At 31.7% G+C, this 16,625-nt stretch overlaps 1 protein-coding gene across 1 annotated transcript in view; it reads right to left on the bottom strand.

Annotated features, from left to right (window-relative positions):
• LOC142326549 (uncharacterized) overlaps window positions 1–15,748 on the bottom strand; it is a 48,128-nt gene extending 32,380 nt beyond the window's left edge. Inside the window, exons 1-3 of the mRNA XM_075369128.1 lie at window positions 15,729–15,748; window positions 11,365–11,385; window positions 3,106–3,237 (exon numbers count right to left, since the gene is read on the bottom strand). The gene's annotated coding sequence lies outside the window, so the exon portion shown is untranslated. The remainder of the gene's footprint in view (window positions 1–3,105; window positions 3,238–11,364; window positions 11,386–15,728) is intronic.
• Between the last annotated feature and the right edge of the window lie 877 nt (window positions 15,749–16,625).

The raw sequence follows: 16,625 nt of genomic DNA, 5'->3' as shown, positions 1-16,625 counted from the left end.
GAAAATTAACATCTTGCTATATGTATGTAGATATATATAAAAAATCAAATATAGTATTAAGAGATGATAAATTCAGCAATTTATCATCCTGAACAGTCAGTTGTATGACTATTTTGCCTATTGTTTTTTGATTGACCAGTAGATATATCAGGTTCCACAGTGACCCTGATCTCGATTAAAGGTAGAATGATTTGGTTGCACTTTTATGCGAGCTACATAGGAGCAGATCAGTACCCTGAGTATTAGATAGGCCTGTCAGCATGTCTAGCATTTTTAAACACTTTATCTTCAGCTCCTTTAAAAGTCTTACATACAATTGTCATTGGTCAAATCACACTCCTAAAAATTTTATCTACGTGCATGCTTCAACTGATTCACCATGAAGAAATAACTGAGTCAACATGTTCCCTCAAGTGTGAAAAGCAAATGCATTTTGTTTTTTCAGGAGACAACATGAATCCAGTCATTTAAACCAAGATTCTAAACAGGTTATTATGTTTTGGGAGTAGTCTCTTGCCAGCAGCTGAAGTTCTAGATGCTAAGTAAATTGAAAAATCATTTATAAATAAAGAACACATAATGGGTTTTCGCACACAATTTGTTATAGATTTTATGATTACGGCTAACAAAATAATACTTAGGACAGTTCACTGTGGTACTTAGCTTTCTAGAGTAAAATTTTTGGATACCATCATTCAAACTTGTACTCAAAAGGACTGACTACTGAAGAAATCCCTGATAAATGAAAGGAGATTTCCTTATATGCTCCCCCATTCATGCAGTTTATTTAGGATTCCTCTTTTCCAAGCTGTGTCATACACCTATTGCATATTGAAAAATACGAGACATTGGCAAAGCAAGAAGGCATTTTGAAACAGATTCAAGAGCAAATACATGATCAATGACAATCAACCTTGGCAGAAACCGTATTGTTTTGGGACATTAGGAAGTTTCTCTCAAGGTACCACACACTAGACGATGGTTTACCACTCATTCCATCAATTTGCACAGGACACTGCTTAAGGAGGTAGAACAATAACTTGAGGGGTATGACTTAACTTTACCAGCTTTCAGTATGGGAATTTTATTTTATGAGGCATGATAAAAACAACTGGAATTTTTATTTTTTTATTTATTTCACCTATTGTCACAAATGCTTGTACTGTCATATGATCTCTTATCAGTAGGAACAAGAAAAGGTTGCAGGGTGCCCAATACACAGAGGCTATTGCATCAGTTTAGTATTATTTTTTGGTTAAATAATCACAAATTATTAATTAAGTGTGAACTGGAACATTATCATTGTGCAAAATCCGAGAACTGTTGCCCACATTTGAGACTTAGATTGAACCAAGAAAACTGCAATAAAACTGCTAATACCCTGCTATGTTGACTACAAAAATTCATAATGGAAGATGCCACTGTAATAAAAAAAAAAATAAGGAGAATGTTAACTTTTGATCGAACTCTACCTTTTTCAGTCTTGGTTCTTCAGGAATCAAGGTTAAAACAGTCATCCAATTTTCCAATAGGATGATCAAATCTTCATTTTAATATCATACTTGTACAGTCATGTTTCATCACTTGTTATGACACATGAGTAATTCTACATCATCAGTGATCTTAGCTATCAATTGTTCTGTGAAATTTAGGCAATGTTGCTTTGGTAAAAATCCAGCAGTTTTGAGATACATTACAGCCATATGAGATTCCCACCTCTTCAGCAACTTCTACTATACTGATTTGATGATTATTAATCACAATTGTGTTAGAATATCTAACCCTTAGTGTCAACTTAACACTTTTGCCAAAAGTCTTCTCTAATACCTTCACTACTTCACTGCATTTTGTTCCATTTTTAACACGTTCAATCTTTTTCAAAAAAAATAAATAGCCACTCTTAATTAAATACATCCTAATTACTTGGCTGCCAAATTTGAACTAGCTGTCTAATATGACTGAAAATATTGATATGAAGTTAAGACAAGTGCTGCCGTCGGTTAGGAAAAAGACAAATTTAATTAAGTGAAAAATTTTTTAATTTCTGGTTTTTTTATCATATCTTATATGTACACCAGGACGTTACAATACCATCAAAGCACATTACAATAGATAATTAATTGCTACTTTATTATTTTAAAAATGTACTTATGCTGATGATATTACCAAACTTCAATCAGTAACTATGATCAGAATATACTCACAACTGTGGTAGAATTGTAGTACATCTATTTTTCATCAGAAAGGTTCTGGGTTTTAATCCTGGTCAGTCTTGACATTTATACAATTATGACTTAGTGACTCTTATCAATCAATATTATATAGCTCCAAGCATAAATAAATAATTTATAAATTCATACTTTTAATAATTTTTCACTACCTTTTTAAAGTCCATGTTACCAGCATAGAAGTATTTGTTAATTATTTTTATATCAACAACATTTTTATACAATAAATCTATTGTTTTAAAAGAGATTTTTTAAGTAAATTACACAAAGAAAAACACATAATTTCAGTGTGGAAGTTCTACATTCTACAGGATTGGAAATAATAAAAATATTCTAAAAACAAAATACTCACTTGGCTAAACGAAATATAGACAGAAGGATATTTTCATCGCCACAAAACAAAATCATAGAACCTATTTTCGAATGACACTGTGGTGATACTATTTTATTATATTCTGGGCTCTGGTGACTCAAACATCTTACATTTGTAATGTTCAAATACGAAATATCTTCATTTCCACAAGAAAAAAAATTTTCAGTAATTGCTAAATAACCAAAGAATATAAAGTGGACAAGAATATGCATATGTGCAACAACTCTTACTAGGGAAAATAATATCATTAAATATGCAAAACCTGGAAAGACAGAGTAAAATATATTTTTTAAAAATGTATTTTTTGATGAGAATGCAATATAAAAAATATTGTATTTTGAAAAAATAAAAAAAATATACATTTTGAAAGTAAATACACAACTAATTAAGGAAAACTTTCAACAATAGAACACTAAGCACTCAAATAGCACAATTTAAGAAAAAACCAGTTTTATTTAAAATAAAATAATTGAATATTTTTACAAAATGAACTAAATACCATACCTGTAAATACTGGTAACATACGATCTAGATGAAGAATGGATTTCTTAGTATACACAGTCAAAAATACAAGCAGATAATTCAATGTTAGAGTTAATGAGAGAGTAATCAGACCATAAAGTAAAATAACATAACCTGTAACAAAAATTATGCAAGTACAAATATTAGTATTAAACATAATTATACTAAATTATGCAGCACACATGCAAAACATCTTTCGATGTTTAATGTTTATACATTTCAGGTACATATTATAAGGCCAACCAAGAAGACACTAGTCATCAAAACTAATTTTGATGAGAAAAAGAGCCACAAAATGTTCATTAATCATGTAATGAACATGATTTGTTTACATTACAGTCATGCAATGAATATATGTGTTTATTTATCACCTTGCACCATTACGCTGAATGCCCTTAAGAGCATTGTCATCATGATTATTAGGATGGATTGTTAATTAACGCCCAATAACAGAAAGGTTTAACAATACTGTCTCTTTGAATATTAAAAATATCACTTTTAATATTAAAATATAACCAGTTAATGAAGGAAAAATCAGTAAGAAAAGGGAGATTTTTATTTCCCCAATTGCATGTCTCACAACACTGATTCTTCTCTCATAAACAGAAAATTTTTTTCTGTTATAGATCTGTTATAAAATGAGTGGCAATCCTTTGCCTTCAAGATCTTTGTTTCATGCTGTTGGGCCATGCACATACAGTCCTGGCCAAGCACTAAGTAATTTTCATATTTTTGGCCCAATTAAAGAAGAGCTGCGAGGAAATCATTCTTCTCATGGAACCAGTGCAAAATTAGCTACACACAACAATCTAAAAAGTTTCTTCCAGAATGGCATTCATTCAAAAATCTGTTAAAATATGGACTAAGTGCAGTGAAATAGGAAGGAATTATGTTTAAAAATAAGTGTATTTGATTGAAGTGTGTAAATAATTATAAGATTTTTTTAAATTTCACTTTATTTTTCTATTTATCAACCTCCCACATGAGAAGACTCATCATTTGCATCACTCAAAGATAACCACCATTTTTTGTTAACAAATCTATGTACAAACCATTCAGCAAGTAGCTTAGGATAGTACCCCTCATCTTTACACAGATTATTTTTTAATATTACAATGATGTTGGAAAATATAATTCCACTCTGACTTCCTTTCTAGCAAGCTTTTAAGAATTGCGCATAATGAGTTTTGTTTTTCTTGAAAATGAAATAAACAGTGTTTCAATTCAGTCTGGAATGCCCAACATACCTCTATTATGAATTTTCTAATACAAAGTAGAGCCTTTTATTTCTCTCTTTGTTTAAATAATGATTGTTTTTTTACAAATTTATTTCAGTTATTATTTATTCATTTGGTCTTTTGTATTGAAATAAGAATATCAGATGATAATTCTATTGGCGAGTGTGAATTTATAGAACAAGTTAACCATGATAATGAATTTGAACAAGGAGGAGATGCATCAAACATAAATGCAAATTTACATCAAACCAATAATGTAGAAAAACATAACAATAACTAACTGAACATTTCCAGAGACGTACGGAACCACAGAAGACTTAACCAAAGAAGTTTATGCATTCAACCAAACTGAAACTGTTACTACTGTCCTAAGGTAGTGCAAGATGCACTAAAAACATTCAGGTGATTTACAACAACTATATTTATAAAAAAAAAAACAAAAAACCAGAACAGCATTTCAAACCAATGATTTTCATACAATTTACCACAGCAACCAAGCACATTCAGGCAACTGCCAAAATGGCACTGAGAACTAGGATGGATGGAGAATTAGAACAGAATGGAACAGAACTAGGCCAAAATTAAGGTAAAATTAAAGGAGTTACAAATAAGATAAAGCTACCGAATGGTGCACAAAATGATCCAACATTTGTTTTGGCATTAATTCTTTAGGTTAATAATTATTAATGTGTTTTATGTCGGCCAAAGTGACAGCAGTTCATGAATATTAGTTTCTTCTCTATCCAAATGCGCTGTTTGTATACTGTTCCAAATTGGCTGACAAAGGAAGACTGACTGTTGAACAGTGTGTAAAGACTGTGTTGTTTTTAAATGAAATGAAAAGTGTGGTGCTTAAACAAAGATAGTTTCATTCCCCTTTTCCAACACAGTGGTTGCCCTTATTTAAAACAATACATAGACTTTACAAAAAATTTATTAGTGATGGTTCAGTATTTGAGAGTAAGCGCGAACGGTCTGTAGAAGTTCATTCTCCACAGAATATTGAAAACTGTCACAGCAGCATTGTTGAAGAGCCCAGGCAAATCAACAAAAAAAGCATCACCAAGACTTGGCATTTCTAGGCGATCTGTGCAGCAAATTTTAAAAACCAATTTGTATTTGTATCTGTAAAAAATAACAGTTTTGCCTAAATTAACGGTTGACAACAAATATCAAAGAATGACATTCGCTGAATGGACTGTGTACCAAGACATATTGTTGAACAATGTTTGGTTTTCAGATGAGGCACAATTACACCTAGACAAGGTTGTTAATAAACAAAACGTGCATTTTTTGGGCTTCCGAAAATCCACACATGCTTCATGAAAAGATGAGTCATGCTCCAAGAATTATAGGAAAAGGGCCGCTACTTCAAGTCATGGGGTAATAGGACCATTCCTTTTTGGACATAAATAGTGAACGTTATCTAAACATGCTGCATAACAATTTTGTTCCTCAGCTTCTTTCAAAAAGTTTTCGATTAGAAAACAAGTGGTTCATGCAGGATGGAGGCAGACTGCACACGGCTTTGTTGTTTTAGAGTTTTCTGCATGAAACGTTTAATGCAAATGTCATTTCAGACAGATTTTCTAATCATTTTGTGTGTGAACAAAACTGGCCCTGTCCATTTCACTGTCCTGACATTGGTCATCGTCATTGCAGTTGTCGACATCGTCATCATCATTATTATTATTATTATTATTATTATTATTATTACTATAATCTTTATGAAAAAAATACATTTAAAAAATTTAGTGGCATATTGTTAATTGATCAATTTTGTTAAGTGAAATATATATGTGTGTGCATTCACAATACACAAATATGTTCAAATAGCAAAAACACCTCTTGTCACACTATATTGTGTATATTTAATTTCTGACGGATACATGGTCTCCAAACTGGTGACCAATGACCACTAATTATATGTATGTATGCAAACATATATGTGTGTGTGTGTGTGTGTGTGTGTGTGTGTGTGTGTGTGTGTATGTGTGTGTGTGTGTGTGTGTGTGTGTGTGTGTGTGTGTGTGTGTGTGTGTGTGTGTGTGTGTGTGTGCATGTATTTCAGTAAACTAACAGTAAACAAAATTATTTTCAAAATTTGCCAATTACCTCCAAATGCTAAACCAGCTGCAATAATTTTAAAAACATCATATAAGCTTACAGTTCCAAAAGCAATAACAAAGAGGTAATCATGGCGATTTTTCCATTGATACCTTTTTTGACGTGGTTTCTAGAAATATTAAAATAACCTTAATTAAAATAAATAAAGGGCAACATAAATTAATACATGATTTATATTACTATAATGAAAATTACACGATTCAATCTTTTGCAAAAATTAATTTAAAAATATCTTCTTAATCCATTAATTTGTCAAAGTATTTTATCTCATTATTTTTATATAAGGAACCCTGATGCCAGTTTTCTGAAGTAACAAAAAAAAAGATAAAATATAATATAATAAAATATAATCAAAACTATTCTTTTTTTTAATAATTAAACTTAATAATAATTTTAACTTTTTAATAATTAATCTTAAAGCAAAATAAAAACATTTCTGCACTGCAACATATTTTTACATTTAAAAAGGTTGTTTGGAAAATTCTTGGCCTAACACAGAGATTGCCCAAGTGACTATGATATACTTGTCAAGAATCATCCCTGAGATTGTATGATACAAAGTTTCAAATCCATGCGTATAGTTGCAATCAAGTTTTGACATTTTCTAAAAGTGGATAAAATTGATGAGCCATTTTAAATTACATTGTTTTAAAAGGTTTAACCCATTCTGATATCTAATTCTCTTTATTATATATTCTTCTTTTATACCACTTTTAGGGGATTCTTCACCTTGTTTTTAATGGTAGACAAAGTAGGCTGCTGAAATAAAATATGGTCATACATCCATTCGATATGGTGAACAATCGGGATTCCCAAAAATCACCTTGACCAATGATATCATCATAAAAAGTTAGGCTAAACGACTTCATTATCGTGATAAAAGATGTGGACATATCTCATGTCCTACACTTCGAGGTGTTTCCACCAAATGTACCATATTCTACTAGATGTACCAGATCTGTTCCCAGGGATTACTTCCTCTTCTAAAGCCTGAAGAAATGACTCCTAGATGAAGATTCACTCCAAATGATTAAATCAAAGCTGAGACAACTACTTATTAAACAGTTGGACAAATTGCATTATACTGGGGATTTTAAAATGTTAGAAAGTTTTTGATCTAAATGTATCAAATGTGAAGTCTCATCACATTAAAAAATTTTAAAAAACTTCTGAGAAATTTGTTTTCTTTGTTAGGCCGAGAACTTTCTGAATAGTCCTTTCATCGCTTACAAATATTACCTTTGTGAAGTATTTGTTTGTTGAGTACATTTTAAAATCACAGATTTTTTTTTTTAATATGAGGGTTAGTCAATAATAAATCAACATTCATAATGTAATTTCATTTGAGTTTCTTAGCACACTGCTGTTTGCCATGCAGATGCTATGTGATTTTTTTACTTAACACTTTTGGATATATTTAAAGCTGACAAGTCAGTTCTACTGTTGCAATATAATGTTCATGAGGCTGCTCCACTTTCCATTTACATGTAAGAGGAGCATTCAGTAATCACTTTTTTTGTAGTCTGAAGAAATATCAAGGCCCGAAAATCTATTGATGGCTTTTAGGACACAATGTTTTATCACAATAGTGTTTATGACTGGATTGAAAAATTGTTATATTGTTGAACAAATGTTGCTCATTAAGAAGGTGATGGATACCCATCTACTATCATAACTGATGACAATATTTAGTGTGTTATGTCAGGGTATTGTAAATAACTCAATGAACTTGCAAATGGTCTATAAATTAGTTATGGTTCTGCCTAAGAAATCACCTATAATAGACTTTCATAACGTTTGCAAGGTGGCTCCCAAAACAATTCACAATGCTATATAAATTAAGTACTTGTCATTTATCAACAAAATTTTTCTTATGATAATGAAGGTGTGACACTTTCTTGGACACAATCATCATTGGAGAGGAAATGTTGAAACACAGATCAACCATTTTGAGAGTAAATTGCAAAGTATGGAATGGAGACATCTACAATTATCTAGCAAGAAATGTCAGCAAGAAAATTTACATAAACATTTTCTTGGGACTACAAGGCCCAGTATTGGATTATCAGGAAAAGGGCTCGGTAATAAACAGTTCTCAGCGGGCAGCAGCAGCGACCAGGTGACAATATCCTTAGATGGTTGCATTACATTCCAGGAATAATTGCCACCATGTTACATGAGGAGGATGAGATAAAGCCAGATGATGTCCTTGAAGAGGTGGTCACGGAGGTCTGTAAGAGAAGTCTACCAAGCTGGGTTAACTTGTCATTGCAAATCAGCTGATTTCAAAGTCAAGAGTTCTAAGGTTAAAATCCTATTAAAGGCAGTTACTTTTATACGGATTTGAATACTAGATCATGGTAATTGGTGTTCTTTAATGGTTGGGTTTCAATTAACCACACATCTCAGGAATGATCGACCTAAGACTGTACAAGACTACACTTCATTTACATTCATGCATATCATTCTCATTCAGCCTCTGAAGTAATACCTTACGGTGGTTCTGGAGGCTAAACAGAAACAGAGAGGTCTGAAGACCACAAGTTTTCATCAGGGGACCAACCCCTGACCCCAAGCGGGTCTGCTGGTGATCAGTTGAACTTACCAAACTGAGGAATACTTGCTGGTCAACACAATGGCAGTTCCACAGACTAAACTGTGGAACGGACTTGGATCATCGAGCCCAGGAGGAGGTATAATTTGGCCATCATTAAGTTCCAAGAGGAACTTTGGAGGCAGCTTTGCAGGGAGATCGACGAAGAAATTGGGGTTGTGGACACCAGATCGTCACAAAGAAATTTCGACATAGGGTGCTGGTTTTTACTGAGTCAAATGCAAGGATAGTGATGAAGCGTCACCTTCTGGGAAGAAGCTGCGTTCTTCCCAAATGGTGGCAACACTTGCAGTCAGGAGGATTAATGCTGATATCCCTCAATTTCCCCTAGAGAAGCTCCTTGCCACTACCCAGAAGATGAAGACAGGGAAAAGTCCTGAGCCTGACAGTCTGCCGGTTGAGGTGATCAGGGATGTGGTTGACATGCCCCCATACAAGGGCTTAGATGTGTATATCCTAGTAAACGACCACATGTCAGAGGATTGGAAGATGACGTGGTTGGTGCTGATCAGGAAGAAAGGACACCTACTGATCATTCTCCCAATCAACAGATAGAGAATGCTGACAACATCGCTAAAAAAGGTGGCCCAAATCCACACCAGTACAGTTTTCAGGACAGGTATCTCAACGACTGACACCATCAACAGGGTAATGAACATGGACAATGGTGCGATTACTAGATCAAGACAGAAGGAAAATCCCAGTACTCATCTTCTTTGACGTCAGAACGCCTACAATAATCTGTTATGGTTGCTGATGTTACAGTCGCTGGCTTATAAGTGTGTTGACACCAATTGGAGAAGGAGCTTCAAACCTCCTCTGCCACAGGACATTCGTCGCATCTAGCAATAATGGCAGGGCCATGTTTACAGTTGAACGAGGTGTACTGCAGGGATCCTTGCAGTCATCCCTATTGTGGAATGTTGTCTATGATGGGGTCCTGAGGTTTACTTTTCCTGAGAGTGTTGGCCTGGTCGCATTTACTGAAGGCTTCGCTCTGGTAGCAGTGGATAGGATCGAACTGAATGTGATGATCAGGGGCAATGAAGCCACGATGAAAGCAGAGACAGGTGGCTGCGCTGAGCAGGCTTCTCAGCAATGTGAACAGGCAAGATCCTCGAAACAACGCATGTACTCCAATGTCATGAACTCGATCCTGCAATATGGACCACCTGCCTGGTTAAGAGCCAAGAAAATACCGCATTTCAAGCTGACCCTTGTGCGGGTCCAGAGAAGGATGACTCTGAGTCTGCTAGAACTGTAAAACTATCTCAGACTTAACAGCATGATTCAGGGATGACTGTTACCATGGAGAGGGTAGGGCATTTTCTTACAGTCTTCTCCTTGACAGGTGGCAGTCCAGATGGGATGAATCTGATAAGGTAAAATGGATATAAAGGCTAATTGAATGTGTCACACCGTGGGTTAGAAGGGGATTTTGAAAAGTAGTATATTTCCTTACTCAATTCCTGTTAGATCACGGCTGCTCCAGATCATTTGTACCTATACTCCAGGGAGTGCAGCAAGGATGACTTACGCCCATATTGTTGCACTCTTGATGTCCAGCACCATGATCTTCGTGTGTAATAGGTGGACAAATCCAAGGGTGCAGTGAGTGGCTAACAGGCCCGCTAGACATAAACAACATAATTGATGTTATGCTTGCTAGCATTGAGAAGTGGAATGTGAAACTTTCTAGAAAATCAAGTTTGAAGTATTTACTCACCCTTTGTATAGTCCTGATCTCACTTTTCAAACTGTCATCTGTTTGGTCTAATCATAAAGATAACATACTGAAGGAAGTAGTTGCTCAACTAAAAAGGTTTTTTCTGAAGATATAAAGAAACTGGAATGATGAAAGAAGTGTTCAAAAGCAAAGGGATCATATTGATAAATGATACTATTATTAAGTTTTTTATTTTTATTTTCAGTGAAATGAAGTTAGATCAAAATTTAAAATACCCAATGTTATCAAAAAAACTTTTTTAATTTCATTTTACCAAATAATAAAAGCAAAGCTAATCATTTCATAATACAAGACTATTCTATTACAAAAATTTAGTAAGTGTTCTAGAATAATGAATAAATAATCTTCTCTTTCCAAAAAATGACACAAGAGAAAATGATAACAGGGTACACAATACAAACAGATGATATAGTAAAACTAAATGTAGATAAAAGTTCTTCATTTTAATTCTACTTAGAATTAATTAAAATTTTTTTTTATCATTAAAAAATATAAGAAAATTAATTTTAACTCACAGGAGCATCCAGTCCTCCACTCTGAAAAAAAGATACAATAGAATTAAAAGTACTATAGTTTCATTTTAAATAAATATAACAAAAGTATGAAGTAAAATATTTCAGAATAAAATCTTAGTTATAAGGATCTTTGTATTTTAAGTGGTAGTGATGTTACGATCATTAGCATATAATAAATTTCAGCAGCAAAAGATAAACTGCACCTAGAGTAATTTAACTTTATTATTAAATGTAATATCAGAAGCCATAAATTTCAATTTTATTCTTACTTTATACCCTTCACTTGTGACACTTCTTATATTTTATTTATCGCATTATCTAACTAAGCTTGCTTTAGCAATCGGTAACCTCCTGTTACAATCTATCTACTATAACAATATCATTAAAACATTAGTGGAAAATGTTTTATAATATTTAATCCATGTTCATATTTTGCAAAGAAAACCAATATATTAATCATGAATTTAATAATGTAAACTTTCAGTTGAGCCAAACTGAAACAAGCAACAGGCTGCTGCACTTCTTTAAAATCTAAAAACTTTTCACAATGTATCAGGAAAAACTATGCAAAACATATATAAAAAGCAAAATAAAAGTATCAGGGAATTGAAGGAATTAAAGACTGGTCTAGTGGAGCAAAAAAAAAATCACTAGAGATTACTGAAACAGAAAAATTTGATCCTCTATGAAATTGAAAAAACTGATGATTAAGCCATCAAAAATTCTACAAGATATTATTTAGTGGTATTAAATGTTAAAATGTGAATTCATGTGTCTGTGGATAATTTAAATTATATAAAAAATATAGGCAAATTGTGATGTTATTTTCATGAGTATATAAAACATTAAAATTCTCTGGAACACAAATAAATTGGAGGGAACCAGGATTTTTATTATGGAAGAGAGCAATAAGGAAGTAAAGATGAATAGAAAGTAGGTAATTAAGATATAAGTTAAGCAGCAGGAGTCAAACAAAACAGTTAACTGAGAGGGACCCAACAACTTATTTAGAAGATAGAAAACTGCATTATACAGAAATACTGAAGGTAGATGGAGAATGTATACAAGTGAAGAATCAGAAGAGGGAGCAAGGAAGCGATCAGCAAGAGTTCTGAAGAATGTTAAGAAAAACAAGAGATCATCACGGCAGTCAACCTCACCATCCACTGGTAAGATTAAAAATTTTTTTCATGTGTATTCTGCATCTTTATCAAACAGAAAGTAGATACGATTTTATGATTACAAAGCATGTTTTATAACTTCTTAGAATATGGAGGAGTTTTGCAATATACTGTATTTAATTTTAGTACTAATGAAACAATGTGCATGCAACTAAAACATGAAATAATTTGTCTTTTAGAAAATTTCTCATTTCAGTGGTAGTAAAGATGTGCCCTGATATGACTGTTACATTATGAGCATTTGGAAATATTTCTGTCAAAAACAAATTGGTAAGGTAAGTAGGAATAAGTCAATTTTTGTATTACTGTTAGCAACTTATTAAACAGGAAGTAGAAAATCTATAGACCAGTGAATGTTAGGGGGAGAAATCTTATTGGGATTATGGAAGAATCTGATTTCCTTACATTAAATGTAAGATCAAGCAGTTATAGGTCTTGGATGTCCTGGCCTATCCTAATGGGACAAGTGTAATTGATATTGTATGGATAAACTTATTAATATCTGAATTGATATAAAGTTTTGAAATAAAATCACTTCTTTCAAAAATTATCTATTATCCGTGTAAGCTTCAAAGTGGTCAATATCAATATCTCAATCCAAAATAATTTTAAACGGCTGCAAGATTGAGCTAACAAAATTAATTTTGCAGGGTGATTAAATTTCACCGCTTCTGTTCTCATTATTTATTCACACTTACAATCGATTAGATTTTTTTGAGAAAAATAGTGTTAGAGAAGTGAATACAAAATGGTGAAGAAATTTATACACTATCTTAGGATACCATGTGAAAAGTTTTTTTGATTATGGAACTGTACTCTGTGTAAGTTTGACCCAATGTCAACTTTATATTGTGAAACTTGCAGTTTTCTAAAAATTATGATCCAGTTTATGATGAAATGCCTATTCTGCCAGCCATACAGGGTTACAATATTGATGACAAAAGGGATGAGCAAAAAAATATTAAATGCACATTATGGATGAAGGATATATAAAGTATGCAGATAATTTATAATATTATTCGTCTGTTGTATAAACGTTTGAAAATAATAATTTAATATCCAAATATTAGTGATTAAATGAATGGAGATGAAAATGAATGCTTAATAATATGCAATGTATCATTTTAAGTCTAAAGACGGTTTCTTACTATTGTTTATTAATTACAGCATTTAACTATTTATTTGGATAGGAGAGGAAATATTTATTATATTACAATGTATTACAGATATAAAGTGTATTAAAGTAACTTTTGAACTTAAGTTTTATTAATGGTAAATAGATTATTGATTTTTAACGATCGATGGGCTTAAGATATGATAAATTGTTGATTTTTTTTTATTGATTATTTGAAAGTGGTTAATATTTACAAGCAATTTTATTATACAGAAATAAAACAAAATTTTTAAACACCTACAGCTCACAAAATAAAACAATTTTTAAATATTTAACAAATAATGATCTACATATGATCAAATAGTGTTAATGCATGCACCACACTGCATATATATTAAAGCAAAAAATTTTAAATCTAAACAGATGTAACATCAATCTCTCATAAAATAAATTATGAAAATACAAAAAAACAGAAATTAAAAAAATTATAATAAGAATTACATAGAAGAACTGCAAATTAGGGAACGTAAATGACCTCTCTGCAAAAATCAAAATAAGTAAAACTAGAAGTTTTACTTATCTTCTTGCCTATTAAAAGTCATTGTTTTGGCATGCTAGAACACAACATAAAAGAGTGGATAATGCATTTGAGAATGCTCTACTTGAGCCAAGATTAATCTAGAATGAGAATAAGTCATCATAAATGTTACATTAATTTTGTTGAAATATTCCAATAAAGATATTAATGAAATTAAAAATTTGAATACTAAATGAATTCTGATTAACTAGGTTACTGTAACTTGATAACTTCTGCTTTTTCTAAGCCAGTGTACTCCTGTCAAAATCTAATATGTTTATCAATTAAATTAATGATAAAAACAATAATTTTGATGATTGGTAACCAACAATACTTTTTGTTTGCTTCAACTGACATAGTAAAAATATTATTGATAGACAAAATTTTATATTATTTCATTTAATCCTACAATCATTCAGTTAAAAAGCACCCAAAACTGCTTAATTTTGGCAATTTGGGTGAACCAATTTATTATTAAGGGAGATTGCATTTTATCTTTCTAACCCTCAAAATTATAAAATGGAATGTCTCTAGTCATTCTAAATATTGCGTAATTGTGAGATTGTTGGAAATTTTGTTTACAAAGAATCATAACTTAATTATTATATTATTTATTAGTTCATTTTATTAGCATTATGGTTAATTTAGTCATATTCTATAACTTCAGACATTAAATACTTCAGTTTCATTTTTCCAGATAAAACATGCAAACCCACCGGGTTTGGTCTAGTGGTGAACACATCTTCCCAAATCAGCTGATTTGGAATTTGAGAGTTCTAGTGTTCAAGTCCTAGTAAAGGCAATTACTTTTATATGGATTTGAATACTAGATCATGGATACCAGTGTTCTTTGGTGGTTGGGTTTCAATTAACCACACATCTCAGGAATGGTCAAACTGAGACTGTATACATGACTACACTTCATTTACACTCATACATATCATCTTCGTTCATCCTCTGAAGTAATACCTGAACGGTAATTTCCGGAGGCTAAACAGGAAAAAGAGAAGACAAAGCATGCAGTGAATTAGTAATTTATTTCAATCGCAATGAATTTTTTTATGTAAATGATGAAACCTAACTCTCCACATAAAGACAGTTGACAGATTGTTTCTTTATTTTATAGAGCAAAATCCTGATATTTCCATAATAAGCTTTTTCAAATTAATATACAACAAAAATTAATACAAGAAATAAAATTTAATACAGTATATGGAAGAAAAATTGTTTAATAAGAAATTACCATGTCTACTAAGCCAATTTAATGATATCCTTTTTTCACCATCACTATTAATTAATTTATTGCTATGGCACTATGATGAATAGCTTTATGTCAATCTTAAGTATCTTTTATTAAAATTCAATAAAATTAGTTGGAAAACTAGCTTGTTGTAAGATTCTAAAAGGTAAAAGTAAAACAAGATAATCTCAATGGAACGTACATATTATCTTAAAAATGTTAAAAGAGTAAAAATAATTGTTAAAGACTTACACTATAATCATATCTCTCAGTTGCAGGATAGGACATCCTGGAAAAATAAATAAAAACTGACTGTTTATGTAAAAAAAAAAAATCAAAAAATCTTATAAAAATTAAAACTGAAATTTCTAAAAATATCTTATAAACTATCTATTTATATAGTTTACTGTCCGGCATTCATTCGCTCTCTTCCACCTCTCTGATCATACATTATCTCCCCCATAACTGTTTCCCCTATGTCACATTTCATTCCCAGCACTTCCATTATCATCATTCATCTTTCTGTAAGACTATCTCTCACTCTTTAGCTTGCGTTTGTGTTCAACATCTTCTTGGAGAAACTATTCGTCCTATTTATATATCAAAATCACTTCTTTCCTTCCTCTATCAATCAAACTTTCTGTTCCCATTGTTCTGAACTTATCATTCTTTATTTCTAGGGGTAATTATACATTGACTGTTTTAAGGTACATAACCCATCAACCCCAAGATAAACAACTGCAATATCTTAATTCCTTTCTGTATTTATATACTTCCAAGTAGCTAATCATCTCAAATTGTTATTTAATTTCATTTTCCTGGATGCTAACCCCTCTTCAGAGCTTTATTCTCTATCCTTCTCTGATTAAGGAACATTTTCTTGGGAGCATTCTTCTACTTACTATATCATTCTTGTTTTTCAACTATCTATTAGACTTTCATCATATTCTTGAATGATCAGATGCTAACACAGCTTTAGGGAAAATGGAAATTATTTCATTTCCTATTTTGTTTGTTTGTTTGAACATCCTCAAGGTTTAGCACAATCATTTTAATTTTTCCTATAGAAAAATTTGTTAAAGAAATGGAAAACTAAAAAAAATAAAATCTATGTTGAAATATTTTTAACAGTTCAGATCATATAAAATT

Source organism: Lycorma delicatula, chromosome 6 (assembly GCF_047948215.1).
Source record: "Lycorma delicatula isolate Av1 chromosome 6, ASM4794821v1, whole genome shotgun sequence".
Classification (NCBI taxonomy): Eukaryota; Metazoa; Arthropoda; class Insecta; order Hemiptera; family Fulgoridae; genus Lycorma; species Lycorma delicatula.
Note: the sequence above shows the minus strand (reverse complement) of the source record. Positions and strands in the feature narration are given on the sequence as shown.